Genomic DNA, 16739 nt, shown 5'->3' with positions numbered 1-16739 from the left:
AAGAAGAAAATCTGACTTGTTGTACACTCTTTAGATGGTTCTCTAGAGTCTGTTGACTGTGCTCCTGTAGAGCAGAGAGCCTGATGTCTGCCATTACTTTTTCATTTTCCATGCCTTTTTATATGTAGTTTTCAAAACTTTCTTCCTGTGTCCAGTTCTGTTTTTCTGTTTTTAAAATATGTTTTAACAAATGTACTTGGAAGTACTTCTCTGAGTTTTGTTGACATCAACAGTGAAGGTGAATTGCCTATTTTTGTTTGTCATCCTGACCTCTGCATTTCATACTGCACTAGTGACTTGAATAGAGTAGAAAATAACATTTGCTTGCTATTACCATCTTTAGGCATCATCAGTAAAAGCACTTGCAAAGACTTCTCAATTTTCTCCTGAACTGGTAACTCAGGGCTCCCTGTTTTCTCTTTCTTGCAATGGTGGTAGTAAGGAAACTGTTTGTGATGTGAATATCCTTTTCTCTGATTCTGTTTTCTCTTTTGGGATGCAAGGCAATGTCGTATGCAACCATAGATATGAGCTGTGCTTTTCAGGCACAGAAATTCAATACTTCTGCAAAAAAGCTTGCCTTCTAATGACAAGCTATTGCTGCACTGTCTCTTGAAGTCTACCTCGTTTATTGGAATTCCTTCCTGAAAAACTGGAATCATGCAGAAGTAATAGAACCGAACAATGGCAAGGTGAAAACCTAAGTCTCACAACTTGCTCTGTTCTACTCACCGGAGTTTTTTGGTTTATTATTTTTAGGAGTTGTTTGTATTTTCAAAGGCATTAGTGTAGTCATTATTAAATAGCTTTTTTTTTTTCCAGTACTGTCCCACATATTATACTTAATTAGAATTGTACATAAACATACCATCTGGCAATGAGTGTAAAACAGCTGGATCTAAGAATAACAGTGCCATTGTGAATATGAAGATGTACACAAATGTACACACAAGCATATAGGATCATGCTGAGCCCTGAGCTTGTTCTTAACTGCTGCTCCTCTTAATAAGACAGCTTTATTTCTTTTTAAACATGGGAAGGAAAAAAAAAAAACCACTCTAATTTTTTGTTCTACTTTTCTTTGTATATTTTAGAAGGTTTTGGAAGTACTTGCTCCTTTTGCATATTGATTGTGTAAAATCCCATTTGTGTAGGTCAGATATCCAGGGAACCTGAATACTGTCCAAATGTAAAACTACCACACTTGTCTTAACTACACTGTAAGGAAAATGCTCTTATCACAGCTTAATTTTAAAACAACTTTTTTTTTTGTATATGAACTTTGTGCTTTCCACAAATGTGTCTATTCTAGACTTTCCTTAAAATTTACCAAGTTTCAAAACTATCAAAACATCTTACATGTCTTCATCTCTGAACCCTTTTCATCAATTGTTTCTCAAGAAAGAGAATGAAAATATGTACTTTTAGTCACCACAAATTCAGGCTTGATTGATGCTGGTCATTCTGTGCTCTGTGGGATTGAGCAAGCTTGACATATTTGGGATTGTATTGCTTAAGAATTAATCCTTGAAGAGTATGTAAGAATGTTATTTAAAACACAGTTTTAATGGACTAGATGAACTATCTTTAGGGCTCTCTTCAAGGAAGTGGTTTATTGAGGTAGTGTTCTTTGACAATGAGTCACAAAGTTTATTTCAAACATTAATCAAATAATTTTATACGGAAAAAGAAAACATTTACTTTTAAAGTTACTTTGTCACGTCTGCTGCTTAACTGCTGACATTCTGTTTAGTGCATCATTATCCATTCTTCAGTATAGTTTTTATTAGGTATATATAAAAAAAAAAGTAGATGCATATATATTTGGCTGCCTAAAAATGCACTGTTAATGACACACCAGTTGTATTCTTGTGTTAGGTTCTATATGTAGATGAGTTTTAGAAGGTGTTGTCATTCCATCCTTGAGCTTCAGTGTCTCCTGGGGTGTCTTGCAGTTATATTTTGGCTAGTTTTTATTATTTAGAGTGAAGCAAGTCTTTGTTACCTACTTGCTTAATAACAGTATTATCTGGAAAACAAGCCATCAGAGACGCTATGCTAGAAATCACTTGCCAAAAACAATGCAAGATGAGAAGTCGGGTTTTCTAGGATTCACGTTGCACCTTTTGTCATTGTATGGGAAAAGATTAGGAAGCATGCATTCTAGAAATAAATATTCTTAGGAATTTACTCAATGACTGCACAAAGAGAAATTATTAGCAAAGCAACTACATTTTCTTGGAATGTTTTAGTAGCAGAACTAATTTTGTTTTTCTATGTCAATTTTTTTTTTCAAGTCCTTATAAATTCAGTTATGCTGTGGGAATATTTGAGGATAAATTGTGATTGTGTATGATGTTTGGCTTGCCATTGTTTGCTATTGTTGCCATTTTGTCTTGTGAAAGACATTTAATTTAGTGCAATAACGTGTTCTGTAGAAATAAGACAAGCCTGATGAAGATTATATATTTAATTTTAGCATGGATACAGTTTGTCACTGCCCAAGAGGATTCAAATTTTTCTTATTTGTTTAGGCTGTATATATAGATCTATAAATAGGCATATATATAAACTTTATAGATACATCTGAGATATGAATTTTAACTGAATAGGTAGTAAATCTGTTCAAATGCCAAAAATAAAATATTTTTAGATATCAATCTTATACTTTCATTACAGATCAGTCAGCTTTTCCACATCATCTGGACTAATCAGCAGAACATTTTGGTAACTTCCTCAGTTTCATGACCCTTAGGAGGAAAAAAAAAACCACAATTGAAATCTCTACTGTAACTCAGAAAATACAATAGTTACATCTGAATTTCAGGTGAATCCTAGTGGCCTGACTTATAATAATTAAGATGTTAAAGATTCTCAGAAAAGCAGCTCTCCCAGTAAATTCAATTTTTTGATCTGATCTTATTTAACAAAAAATAGACTAATACATGTTGTTATAAGCTTCAGCTTAGAGTTTGCTTATTTTGTTTCATGACACATGAATAGAGATGAAGCTGACTTTAAATTCTGGGATCTGGTTCAAGAAAATGTTGTTAGATTATATTTATCATTGCTCAAGTTGCTAAAATTACAGTGGTCTGTGTCTTCGCAAGTAGATTAAAACAGTATTATTCCCTTCATAAGGATAATTTGTTGTAAATAATACAGTCTCATACAGACTGTCCAAATCTCCCATGGTATCCTGCAGCCAGTCTCCTCCTCAATTTTGATTTTTTTCTTCATCTAAGTTTTGTTAATACTGCAGCAGCTTCCATGAGTTGCTTTGAGATGATAAATTTTGTCTAATGCTGAAGTAAATCAAGGTGAATTTCTTTTAACCACCTTTCCTCAACAAAAAAAAAGGCGGGGGGGGGGTGGAGAAATAAAGTGGGGTTAATTCTTAAAAACATGTGTTAGTTTTGTTTACTGCTCAGTAGTTAAACTGAGCGATAGGTTTTATTTTTGGAAATACAGAAACTCTAGGTTAAATGTTTAAATGAAGCTCTCTTGGGTCATTACTTTCAAATCACTTTTTTACTGTTGTAACAGAAACTTCACGTCAGCTGTTTCTACTGATGATTCTTGGCAAGTGATAATGTATGGTCTGTAAGGACTCAATACCCTTTAAACTCATACAGCATTGAATAAGGTTCTCAGTCATAAATGAAGGCAGACAAAGCTAGTTTTATCTTTACAGTGTTTATAGTAGACAACTGGGTGTACACCATTGTTGGCTTAATCGAAAGGGAATTTGCAGAACAAATCTTTATTTGTTGCAGTGAATTTTAATTTTCCTCGTTGCTCTGTGGAGTTTCATGGGAAAACATCAATAGTTAAGATTCAGTGGTCATTGTTGTGTGGCATGCTAGAGTTGAAGGCAGGTAGGTGTGCAGTGCAGTGCATGGGCTCTGAAAACAATTGAATAGCAGAAAGATGCATGGCCTTTGCTAGGTACAGATGTTATCTAAGAGTGAAATCCAGCAACAAAAATGATGTGATTATTTTAAGGCAAAAAGCAAAAGAAACAAACCACAATGCTGGGGGTCGGGGGGAGGGGGGGTGCAGTGGAACAAATAGCTATTCTCCATGTTTTTCTTAGCTGTCTATGTCAAAAGTAGAATAGCATTGCAGTGAACACTGTATATAGGAAAAAAATTCTCTGTGAAGTTTTGAGATTTCATAAGTGGCAGCTTTTTAAGCCTTACCTGAATTTAGATGTGAGGAATGACTGAAGATAATTTCAAAAGTAGTTGCAAAATTAACAGTGTTAACACAAATAATGCATGACAAGATGTAAAATCTTGTACTGTGATTTTTTTTATATTATTAGGTATGATTTGTATGTTCCTTAGGCTTATTGATAGATGTTTGTCTCTTGTGATACAGCAATCAATCATTATAGGTATTGTCTTAAACTGTTCATTCGCATGCTGAATATACTGAAACATACAAATGGAATTTAGATGCATGTTTTCTATACTGTCCATCTCATAATTCTGTGTTTGCATTTGTTCTCTGACATGCTTGGAGAACTTCAATTTGGTAAATTATATGCACTAAAATGTGCAAAACACTGCCTGAATAGCTCTTCCAGTGTACTTAGGAATTGAGGAAGACTCTAAAACTCCTTAAAAAAAAAATTGTAGTGTTATCCAGCTAGGTTATTATCATAAATAGAGTTAATTCCTCTGTATTTGTTTATCATATTGGTGAATCAACACTGGATTAGAATGATTTTTATTAGCTGTATATAATCACTAGTTAGGCAACATGTAAATATTCTGTTTTCTCAAGACAAAAGAATGCAATGAAGTTTCTATTAATCAGTAGCAGTGGTTTGTGCTTGTTCAATAGTCCAAATGAATCATTGAAAATGGATTAAAAGAGAAATATTCTGGACAGATTTTAGATAAAATGCACACACCCCCCCCCCCCCCCCCCCCCCCAAGTTTCCTTATGTAAAAATTGGCAAACCAAGCTTAGGGGAAAATTTGCGTTATTGTTTTTTATTGTTTTTACTCCTTGGTGTTATTGAGAAATTTTCTTTATCATGACACATATTTTTGTTGATGGGATAAATTGCAATGGGCTAAATTTTCTTAAGTGTTAAGTCTTGTAAAACATTTCAAATGGGTTGAAATTTCTGAAAAACATCTAAAAAATAAAAAATGAATAAATCAACTCATGGCATAAATCACATCTGTTTTGTATATGCAGTCTGGAAATAAGCCATTATCATCTTCAATTTGGTTCATTTTTAGTATTTAACTAACCAGTTTATATTTGAACATGTAACTTTATTTCAACTGTCTTGATGCAGAATTTCTGAATTGCTTAGATTCAAAGGGACCTTGAGAGATTGCTTAGTCCCATCACGTGATTCAAACAGGATTAGGACTATGTCCAGCTGGGTTGTGAATATCTGCAAAGGTGGAGGCTCCACAGTCTCTCTGGGCAACCTGCTCCAGTGTCTGATCACCCTCATAGTCAAATATGTTTTTTTGTTTTGTTTTGTTATATTTAATTGGGAATTCGTGTGTTTCAGTTCATGTCATTTCCTCTTATTCTGTCATTGGGCACCATTGAGAAGAGTTTGGATCTTTCTTTATTCCTGAAGGAGGCTCCATCAGGTGTTGATACACATTGATAAGATCCTGCTGAGCCTTATCTTCTCTAAACTAAACAATCCTAGCTCTCTCAGGGTCTCATGTGAGAGATGCTATAGGCAATAATCTTTGTGGCCCTTCGCGGATTTCACTCTTCTGTGTCATTGTCTCTCCTGTATGGAGAGCAGACCCAGGCCTCCGGATGTGACCTCACCAGTACTGAACAGAGGGGAAAGATCACCTCCTTTGACATGCTGGAGATAAATTCCGTAATGCAGCCCAGGATGCTGCAAACCTTTATTGCAAGAGGACATTGGTGGTTTATGTTGATCTTGTCCATCAGGACCCTAAGGTCCTTTTCTGCAATGCTGCTTTACAGCTGGAACCTGATGCACGATAAGGAATCACTGAAGTTCAAGATAGTATTATTTTGTTATTCCAAAAATATGCCAGTGTTTTAAATAGCAAAAGCTTATAAATGCAGTGATATTTAGTGACTTTATTTGTATGAAAATCTTGCCAGGTAGGCCTGTATATAAATGCATCACTTGAATTAATAGTGTTTATACTGAAAACAGCTAGCTTAAGAGTTTGATCTTCAAGAAGTTAGGTCATCTTTTTTCATGAGCTAATACTTATACAGTTTGAATTCTCTTGGAATATTACCTAGGAAAATCAGAGCATAATATTTCAAGAATCAGATCCTTTATTTATTTATTTATTTATTTTTACCAGTAGTGCTACCTTACCCAATTTGTACTGAACAGCTGAAATGGGTTTTTGACATGGACAAAAATCTGTATCACTGGCACATTGGCAGGAGGGCATGGCATGTTGCTCCACATAGTTCATCTGTTTGAAGGATGAAGGAGGAACCTCTAAATGAAGTGTTGTCTAATTTAAATACTCTTTCACCTATATTTACATAAATATAGGCTGCTTCAAGGGAGCGTGATTTTACACAAAAACCTTGTTTCATATTTTTTTTGTGAGGAGGAAATGAAAAGATTACAGCAGTGTAATTTCTAGACTATGGACAGTAGAGTATCCGTAGACATGATAATGCTTCAAAGCATGTATATATATTTTTTCTACATCATTGTATCAGAAATAAGCAGAAAAACTGAAGAAAGAGGTGGAAAAAGAGAATGATCAAAAGTGTAGTTATCCATCTTCTTGTGAGGGATAAGTTAAAAGAAAGAGGAGTGGTTGTTGCAGGATTTTTTCCATCTGGGGAAGAAAAAAACCCTCCATGTTGTGTTGTAGGGAGAGCAGATATGACACCATTCCAATGGTGTCATTCCAATATAAATGGAGGGGTAATCAAAGGTCTTCTCTGTGGTGTCTGGAGAAATTGTAAAATGTGCACAATTCACAACTGTGCAGGTTTAGTTTAGATATTAAAGAAAACTTGATACTTGTGAAGTATTGGAAAAGATAACCTAGAATGGTTGTGGAATTTTCTGTAAAACAAGCTTTGAAGAAAATAACATAAAATAACTGGTAGTTTAGTTTTACATACACTTGGTGATACTCCAGATGGTAGGATGTTGGGCTAATTTATTGGCATTTCTTTATGTTATTGATTCTAGAATTCCAGGGGAGTTTGATGCTCAGAATGTGAAATTCCCATTTTCTCTACCTATTTTCCATTTTGATAAGTAGGTAACAGTTCGGACTATTAGACAAAATTAATGTCTTCCCACTTTTTTTTATGTGTTTATGAGGGTTTGTATGGTAGAGTCTGCTGACAGTCGAGACACTTTCCTGATATCCTGCTTTTTTATTTACTTTCCATTCTAGATTTTTTTTAGATATCAGTGTTTTCTCTTCTCCTTAATCTTTCTAGATTTCAGTAATGAGATGTATAAATGTTTTTGTTTCATCTCTTACTTCAGCTTTTCAGCTTTTTTCTTTTATTGCTTTTTTTTTCTTTTTTTTTTTTTGACTATGGTGTAGTAGGATTCCTGTTTAAAAAAGATGGAGAAAGGAAATTTTTTTTGGCAATTTCAACACAAATAATAATATATATATATATATTAAAAAAAAAAGTCTTGATGATGTAGTTTGTAAACTCAGATTGGAAATTAGAGAATTGGCACAGCTGGGCTGAAATGTACTTTGCCCATGAGATTATTTATCCTAGTGTGGAAAAATAAAAGAAGAAAGGGATATCTAGAAGCTCCTTAATGATGCTGCAGATACCAATGCTTCACTGTGTAACATCTGGCTAAATCCAACACAGAACTTTGTGTTATCAGGTCCAGATCTTCACTATTTGTGTTTTTGTCTAGTGTTTTGTTTTGAGAAAATGGTGATTTGTAGAAATTTGATATTTTTTAATTCATTTGATTGGTGTTTGAACACAGTTATTCCAGTGCTACAATGGCATGAAATGTTAATGTTTAATCTTGAACGTATTTAAATATTGATTATTTTTATTAAAAAGCTACTTTTAAACAGAAGTATGTCTACACTTACTAAGGAAAATTGAAAGATGTTAAATTAGCTTCATTTTCACTGATGAAGGTTCTGTTGTTTTATTTTATGGGCTTAACCTTTTTTGAGGTTCAATATTGATTTGGTGGATTCTGGCTTAGCTAGCTTCTCCAGCAAATCTGTAGTTATTAGTTTTATAGTATTTTTATTCAATGTGTTGCTTAAAATATTTTCCATGTTATAAATACCCTTTACTATAGCGTTGCTTTTGGTTAGAGTGTAGAAAGGAATATATGAATATATGTTCTAATATATGAGTTTTCTTTCAAATAATTTTCTTCTTTCACCAAAAGGAGGAAGGAAAAGGCATCACATTCCATTACTCAGTATCTAATTTAATGACAGCAGCATGTTTGTCTTGTTTAACATAGGCATCACACTGTTACACCAATACGAATAGTGCTGTTGATCTTTTTAGATCTTTTGGATCTTTTTGAACTTGTTTGGGTTGCTTGGGTCTGAGTAGCAACTTCTACATCTCTTTCTGTTTAGTTTCTTTACTATCAATTGGTCTTCATTCAAATTTGCTCACTTTAAAAAGTCTATTATTTTAAAATTCCTCTATGTCTAATGTTAAACCAAAGTTTTTGTAGTCTTTAGGCACTGTTCCGAGTGTTATCTTACTCACTTGATTTTTCATTTATTGATATCCTGTCCTTACAGTGTCACTGGCATGAGATGTTTTTGATTCCTGTTTGTCCGTTTCCATTCCTGTCTGTTCCTGTTGTTTGTCAATAGGTTTCTGCAGTTCGCCTTTCATTTATCAAACATCTTCCCTTAAACAAAATCTGAATATTGTCATGAAATCATAGAATCATAGAATGATTTGGGTTGGAAAGGATCTTGATATCATCTAATTCCAACCCCCGTGCCATGGGCATGGACACCTTCCACTAGACCAGGTAGAAGAAATTCCTCAGTTTTGTTCATGCAGTTTTCTTAGATGGTGCCAGTGTCCATTATTGAGTACTCTGACCTGTGAAGACTAGTTTACTGTAGCCAAATACAGTTTTACTGTCCTGTGTATGTGCATAGGAGCTTCAAGTTTCCAAATTCAGTTTTCTGAGTAGGTCTGCAATTATTTTAACTCATACTATGTGGCTGATTGCATTTCTTAATTTCTTTCAAAACAAAATTGGGCCTGATTCTGGTCACTACTTGTCTGCCTTCTGAGAGATGCAGACTACCCTTTCCAGATCCAGCTTGCTCAGTTTATGCAATTAAATGCAACAGGCAGAATTTCAAATGAAGTTTTTTTATGTAGCAGTGGAATAGAGCAGAGAAGTGAAATTCTGTACCATGTGTTACAGTAAGCTATCAACTAGATGAGTGAAAGGGAACTAAATGAAAGTAGATTTCAAATATATGTTGAATAGAGAACTAGATACATTTACTTTTTAGTTGTTTGATACAGTATGCACACACGTATGTAGTATGATCATCTCAGTACTAATTTGGTATAACCTGATTATAAAGATTGGCTGTAATGCTGTCCATTGCAGCATCTTTTTCATCTTGAGTTTTAATAATGTGGTGATTGGTGAAAATGTGAACTGTAATAACATTGTACAGATTAATGAAACTGGCATGTTGAAATCTCCATATTTCCACGTCTTTCCTCTGGAAAATTTGCTACTATGAAAAATCTGTGTTGTACTATTATTTCTGAATGCTAAAAACTCCCTAAGAGACCCTGTAACATTTTTAGAGAATTTTCAAGTCTTTATTTCAAGATTTTGTTTCCTCTTGTTTCAAGTCTTTTTAACCGTGTGTTTTCTGGTTACAAGGAAACATGAATGATATCTAGACTAATGCCAAGAACCAGTTTTATAGACAGGGGGTGAGACTGTTGCAACCTGAATGTTATTGAATCATGTACTGTGAAAGAGGTAAGGTTGCATCCTTTATTGGATTTGGTAGAATATTCTCCAGTTCTGTAGTTACAGCTCTTTCATTGGCTCTGGTGGGGAGACACTGCTTACAGCACATTGGTCCTTTTGCACAGTCATATTCCTTCTGTGTCCTAATCAACTTGATATGTTTTTGGGTCACAGGACTGTGCTCAGCCTTGTGGAAGAGTATAACTGAGAATTCAGGTGATTCGTCTGTGATTTTTTTTCACCTTTTTCAGTTGACAGTGAAGAAAAAAGTAAGGAGTTTTTCTCATTTTTCTGTAAAAATATCTTCTGTAATATAAAGGTGACTTATGCGGCCTGGAACACTGAAAGGAAATGAAGACCGTGTTTTTACTTGAAGGATCTAAGCCTGTAGTGCAGCAAAGATATCTGTAGGATTTCAAACTTAAAAAGATTTTTTTTTTGCTAGAAAACAGTCTTGATTTAAAAAAAAAAAGTTAACTTTTAACATGCTCACCTTTTGTAGCACAGTTTATCATTTATGAGGATAAATTCAAAGAGTCTCAAAAGACTCTGAAATGGATCCAGGCACAAGGAAGATGTGTGACCCTTTCTGGCCCGTACAGACTCTCTTTTTCATAACCACTCTGTAGTTCACGGTAACACAGATGTGAGTTTGTTTTTTAGTGTAGCTGATCAAGAGGAATAGATTTTTATTTTTATTTTTTAAATCCAGTGGCTGTGTGTAGGTACACAGGAATGCTTCTGACAACTTGCAGAAAGATGCCTTTTGTAGCTTATCAGAAAATGAATCCAACAAGTATTTAGTACCAACACAGAAAATGTAAAACAAAATTCTTCTTTCACTTGCTGTGTTGCAGATCAGTTCTGTGATCTCAACAGCAAATGTTATTCACAGCAAGAAAGTTTATATTGGTGACTCTGGAGCTGTTCTGAAGTAGATTTGAAGGCATGAAAATATCTATAGTCCCCCAGAAAAGCCATGCTTTTTAGGAGAATGGTTAATTCATTTTTTTTCTCCTCCAGGTTTTACTGCCTACCATAATGTTTCTTCCTGCAGCTCTGCATGGGAATGTTAGCAAAGAGTAAGATGTAAATGAGATTAGAGCTATTATAGCAATGAAAAACAAGAAACTGATAATCCATCTTCTTTTAATTTTCTCAGAGGTTTGCACTGCTATGTGATAATCTGCATTTGAGGAGCAAATTCTTTTTCCCTAAGATTCTGTTGCGTGTAATTATTTATTTATTTATTTTGAATGCTGTTATGCTTTATGTGGGATACCTGAGCTCCATAAACAGGACAAAGAATGTATACCAGAAGGTTGACTCACCTGGCAAGTTTTCACAGAGCAAGTACTCATTGATAAAGGCAGTGGAACTGGCTAGTATTCAACATCCCTATGTACCAGATTACATCTTTCTTTCCCATTTAATTGTTTCTGCCTTTGTGCACTGAGAAATCAAAAGGCATCAGGTTGATTCCTGACTCTTCATTGTTTACTCACTCTGTTTTGGGGAGATTGTGCCTATGTGCTTTAAATTTTATTAGTGTTTGTAGGGCAATATCTCAAAGCTTGATTTTTGCAAGAGCAAAAAAAGCCTAAGTGTGTTTTAATTCCCCTGAAGGCTCCAGGCAGATGCCTGACATAATCAGGCAACAGGAGAAAACCATACTTCTAAAAAAAAGTTTTAAATTCTGTAGTTTATCTTCTGCTGCCCTGCTTTCATAAATCTTGCATTAGTTTTGATACCATACTCGCTTCATATCTTTGCAAGAACTGCAAGGAACTGGTCTGTGAGGACAATGAAACTAGAGTAGTAAAAGTATCTCTGTTATTTCAAAAACTCACAACCAATGTCCTTTGTTAATTTCTATCTTTTTTTTTCTTTTTTTTCCTGATTCAGTGTAAGGACTGATGCTGCTACTACTATTTTCCTTGTCTTCCCTAGATAGCAATATAAAATGTTCCTTGGACATTAGTCTGAAGAATATGCTTCAGGGAATAATTGTACAGTGTTTCCATGTTTGCATGTTTCCATGTTTTACAGGTTAAAACATTTTATTAGTTCACATACCTTTCCTCTTTTCAAATTAAACTCTGCATTTTTTGTTTCATCCTGAAGCATCTGGGAATGCATCTGCAAGTACTTCATCCAATGTTTTATTCCCCTTCAGACAGATATGTTATGCACACTGAATTAACAGTATTCGTTCTTACCACTGGACGAATTTATAAATCCATCTAATATAAAAAAGGAGATAACTTGGACAATGTTTTTAAAAGAATAGATACCATTTTCAAAGAAGTATTCCACTACATTTCTGTTATCAAAACATGTCTTGAACGGAGGATTGCCTTTTAGAGCTGAGTTTAACATACACACTCAGTGTCTTATCCCCTGATTTTCAAGTTACAAATACAAATAAAGATATGACCTCTTATCCTTTTCTTCTTCCCTTTTTCTCCGGACAGCTTGACAAATTGTAGCTTTTGGGACACGCCAGTCGTTGATGAGTCATTTGTGTTTAAAAATAAAATTCCTTGCAGCAAGGACACCCATTCCACTTTTTTCCACTTTTGACGCATATGTTGTTTCTGACAGAGTTGCAGGGCCAACTATGCCATGTTAATTAGGCACCTAAGAAAAAAAAAAAAAGCTCTCTCTTCAGTAAATACCAAACCTAGAACCCAACAACAATGAAAACAGAAGTAGGAATTTACATATATGTGAATACTTGATTTATTTATTTATTTATTTTTATTCTCCTGTATGTTAATGACTTTTTTTAGCCTTTCTGAGGTAACTGGTGCAATTTAATGGACACCATTGTCCCTCCTTTCTTTCTTTCTTTCTTTCTTTTTTTTTAATTTTTTCATAAAGCCCTCTGAGACCTGAGAGAACACCACCTTCACAAAGAGAACTGTAAGTTCTCACTGGTGTGCACAGAAAAGAAGCACTAATGGAACATTACAATACTGTTATCTTTTTATTTGTGAAGTGCTTTAAATATGCAGAGCCAGAGTGCTGCTCAGAGAACTGTGATCAATTGATCAGCTGTATTCAGCATAAGGTGAAAGTGATAGGCTAACCTCTACTAGCCTAAAAAAGAGATTACTTCGTGTGATTATATGTTGCTTTGTCATCATGTTCACTTAATCTTTTTTTTTTTTCTTCTTTCCCCTCTTATCAAACCTAGTGCAATTAGAGGGAGCAGGTCAGATTCTGTTCTGTAGCAAAATTGTTAGCTTGTGGCATATCTGTGCATCTGGTACTGGTGGGAATGTTTTGGCTTTAAAAATAAGGGCCAGCCACTTGTGTGGAATGCTTTTTAAGCACATAAAAATGGATTAACACAAATTTGTGGAGATTTGCAGACTTGATTTTCTCGCAGGATCTCCACTTTGGTAAACATTAAGAAATAGTGGGTTTCTATGTATGCTGCTTTGTTTTTGACATCCATTAAAAAATTCTTATAATTCAGAAAATTGCAGGAGTTTGCAAGAGACAATGTGATACTTGTAAGATTCATTACACAAAGGAATTTTGATGCTAATAGCCCTAAAAAGTATTGCACAGTGTTGTTCTTGTTACCCTTTTGAATTTCATGTTTTCTCGAAACAAGGGAGTTTTCTACTAACATTCTTTGAATCTGTATGAGTTATACACCATGTCTTTTGGAAAAAAAATTAACATTTTTCAACAAAGATTGCTCAGTTTCTATGCCTATGTGAGAATAGTATTATAAGAATAAGGTTCTATTGAATATATGAAGTATGTTTTGCTATTATTTATAATTATAATAGTCCACAATATTCGTTGTCAGTAAAGGGCAACTTAGTGTAACTGAACTCAATTAACTTGCTCTGCTCTGCACAAATAGTCATATTAGTCAAAAGACTCTTTTATGACTGAGATTTAAAAAAAATAGAAGGCAGTACTGAAGCCAACAGTTAGGATACCATTATTTACAGTAATTACATTTTTCATTGCATATAATCTTCCTGAATAATACTAAGAAGAAAAAAAAAAAGATTAATTTCAGCCTTAATTTTTCTCACCTTATATTTGAAATTTGTATTCAGTGACATGCATTATATTATCAGCATAAAATTTAGGTGAGAAATAAATAGGATCAACAAACTTTAGGATCAATAAACTTGTATCAGATTAAAAGTGTTTCTCCCATTTCTCCCATGCTTAGTTTCTGTCCAATTACATATAATTCACTCTGTGCAAAGCCATTATAACACTTGTACAGTGTTATACTTTCCTGTAGATCTGAATTGTTGAGAGCTTTCTGTGTAAAATTAAGAGTGGAATAGAAGTGGAAAAAATGAAGTGAAAGTAACTTCAGTGTTATCTTGGCTTACCTTAATTAAAATTAATTTGCAAAGGCTACCTGGGAAATTCTTTGAACCATGAACTCTTACTGGAGATTAGAGTTCAACATACTAGCTGAAATGGAATTTTTTTTTTTACTGATCTTGAAAGAAGTCAGAAATAGAGCTGAGTTAAATTCATCTGACTACTGTTGCTGACTACTTATCCAATATGAAATTGTGGCATATTTCATGTTTTTAATTTGTGCTTAAATACATATGAACGTATTGTGATATCTTAGGTAGAAGATTTCTTCAATACTTCTTTCCATCACTAGAGTTCTGTAGTAGGCTGAGGAAAATGCTGAAAGAAAGTGTGAAATACCGTTGGTTATGAAATTTAAGGCCAAGGGCCTACTATGATAGTTAGGCCACATTTGTTAATGTAGTCATCCCTGTAGTATTTTGCTTCAAACAAGTGAAAACAGAAAGCTATTCAGACTTCATTTTAAAGATATGATATGATGCAAAGCCTTCCATTTATCCAAAAAACTACATGTAGTAGTTAACTGACCTTGCTGTTAAAAATGTGTTAACTTTCAATCCAAATATTGTTTCATCTTTTAATCTTCCATTCACATTTCTCTCTCATTCTTTTTTTTCTTAAAATTAACTGAATTTAACTCATTTTTTGGAATCTTAAAATAGTACAAATTTTTAGACTTTAGGTCATTGGGGCAGCTTTTTTTTTTCTCTTGAATTCTATTGGATTTCAATTTTATTTCTACCAGTTCAGTTCAAGCATTTTGCAATCAAAATTGGATACCAGTGGACATTCATATTTCAGTGATTCTGAGTACTTTATTTCAATGAAAACTCTGTATTTTCATTTTCTCCTCTGGTTATTTATAAAAGTCAGGAGGGTTATGAAGGTCAAAGTTAATGTAATGCTCAGTTTTCACTACTGAGTGTTTAGCCAAAACAAAAACAGTGTAATATATTAGTAGTGAAGAAAACTTTTCCTTTAGCTCATGTTGTAGAAACTGTTTATTTTTTGAACTGAAGCCCAGAATTTGATTTCTTTTACAGTGGTGAAACCTGTATGACAGGTGTATGCATGTTCACATATTACATGTGTATCTTAGCACGTCATAATAACTTGTGTGTGCACAGAAATTCCATTTACGAAAATGTCCTCTCAAAGCTTTAATTCATTTAAATAACCTGCACACAGATCAGCGTAGTACCTTGCATCAACTTCTTATAGCCAACTACTCTTTCTTCTCCCAGTTTGTCTCACTACTCCTATGATGTACACAATACAAAGAAAAAGGTACAAAGACAGTAATGAATAGAATCAAAAATTTGTTTCAAATTTTCCTGGACAGTTTTGCTGTTGTAGCATTAGTTTGGGACTGTTTGGAAAAGCCCGTAGGAGAGGAACATGTAGAATAGCAGGGCACACTCTGGAAACCATTTGAATGAAGGCATTACTCTTCTCAGATATGGATTTTCTTTTTTAGAATAAATCATGGTCATATAATCATGTGATATATGACCAATAAAATCAAGATGCTTTATGCTGCTTGACTTTACAATCTGTAAATAAATAATTTTATTAAAACCAAGAAAGATTGTTTCGTACAAATCATCACTAAATATAAGATGATAATATGAGATGTAGACCAGTGAATATATAAACAATATTGTCTGGAATATGTATGTTAGGTGTGTGGTTCCCCCCCCCACACGCACACTTCCTTTTCAAGCACTGTTGCTAAGTCACCGGACTGTGAACAGTGGCAGGATATATTTTCCAGGACTTAAATGGAAACAAGTCTATATTTGACTTAAACTTCTGAATTCCTCTAGTAGGAGGGTGGGCATTTGTGTCTGTTTTCTGTCATCCTAATATTTCAAATAAAGATGCGTAGGATTAACTAGCTTTGAAACAAAGTTGAAAGGCTTTTTATGTAGTGATGCTGTTTTTGGGTATGGTAGCACTGAAACGGACTGATAAAATGCAGAAGGAATAAATATTTCTCAAAAGAGATTAGCAAGCGTGATTATTCAGAAAATTAGGTGTCATTTGCATTTCTTCAACCCTATTTTTTTTTCCCGAAGAAAATGAATAGGTTCTCTGTCTGACCATAAAGAAACAAAATGAGATGTGCAAATCAGTGTGGCTTTTCTTGCAGTCACCATTAACGCTAAAGCTTTTACAGATGAGTTCTAAATTAGATTTTGTTGAGGTATGCTGTCAGAGAATAGGTAGAATAACCCAATTTATTCTCCTACATATATGTGGTGACCTTGTCCATGAAATACACAGCACTCAGTGAGAACATGAATTGGAAGACATACTGAGGTAGAAAAGGTTCTGTTGTCGCATAACAGTTTTACTGTTAGTAATTTATTAGTGTGCTTTCATATTT

At 34.1% G+C, this 16739-nt stretch overlaps 1 protein-coding gene across 18 annotated transcripts in view; it reads left to right on the top strand.

Moving 5' to 3' along the window:
• The window catches only part of KCNMA1 (potassium calcium-activated channel subfamily M alpha 1), a 470622-nt gene that overhangs the window by 221185 nt on the left and 232698 nt on the right, over positions 1–16739 (top strand). The gene's annotated exons all lie outside the window — the stretch shown is intronic.

The sequence above is a fragment of the Anser brachyrhynchus genome (genome assembly GCF_964034855.1).
Source record: "Anser brachyrhynchus genome assembly, chromosome: 6".
Lineage (NCBI taxonomy): Eukaryota > Metazoa > Chordata > Aves > Anseriformes > Anatidae > Anser > Anser brachyrhynchus.
This window is presented reverse-complemented; position numbering and strand designations above follow the sequence as displayed.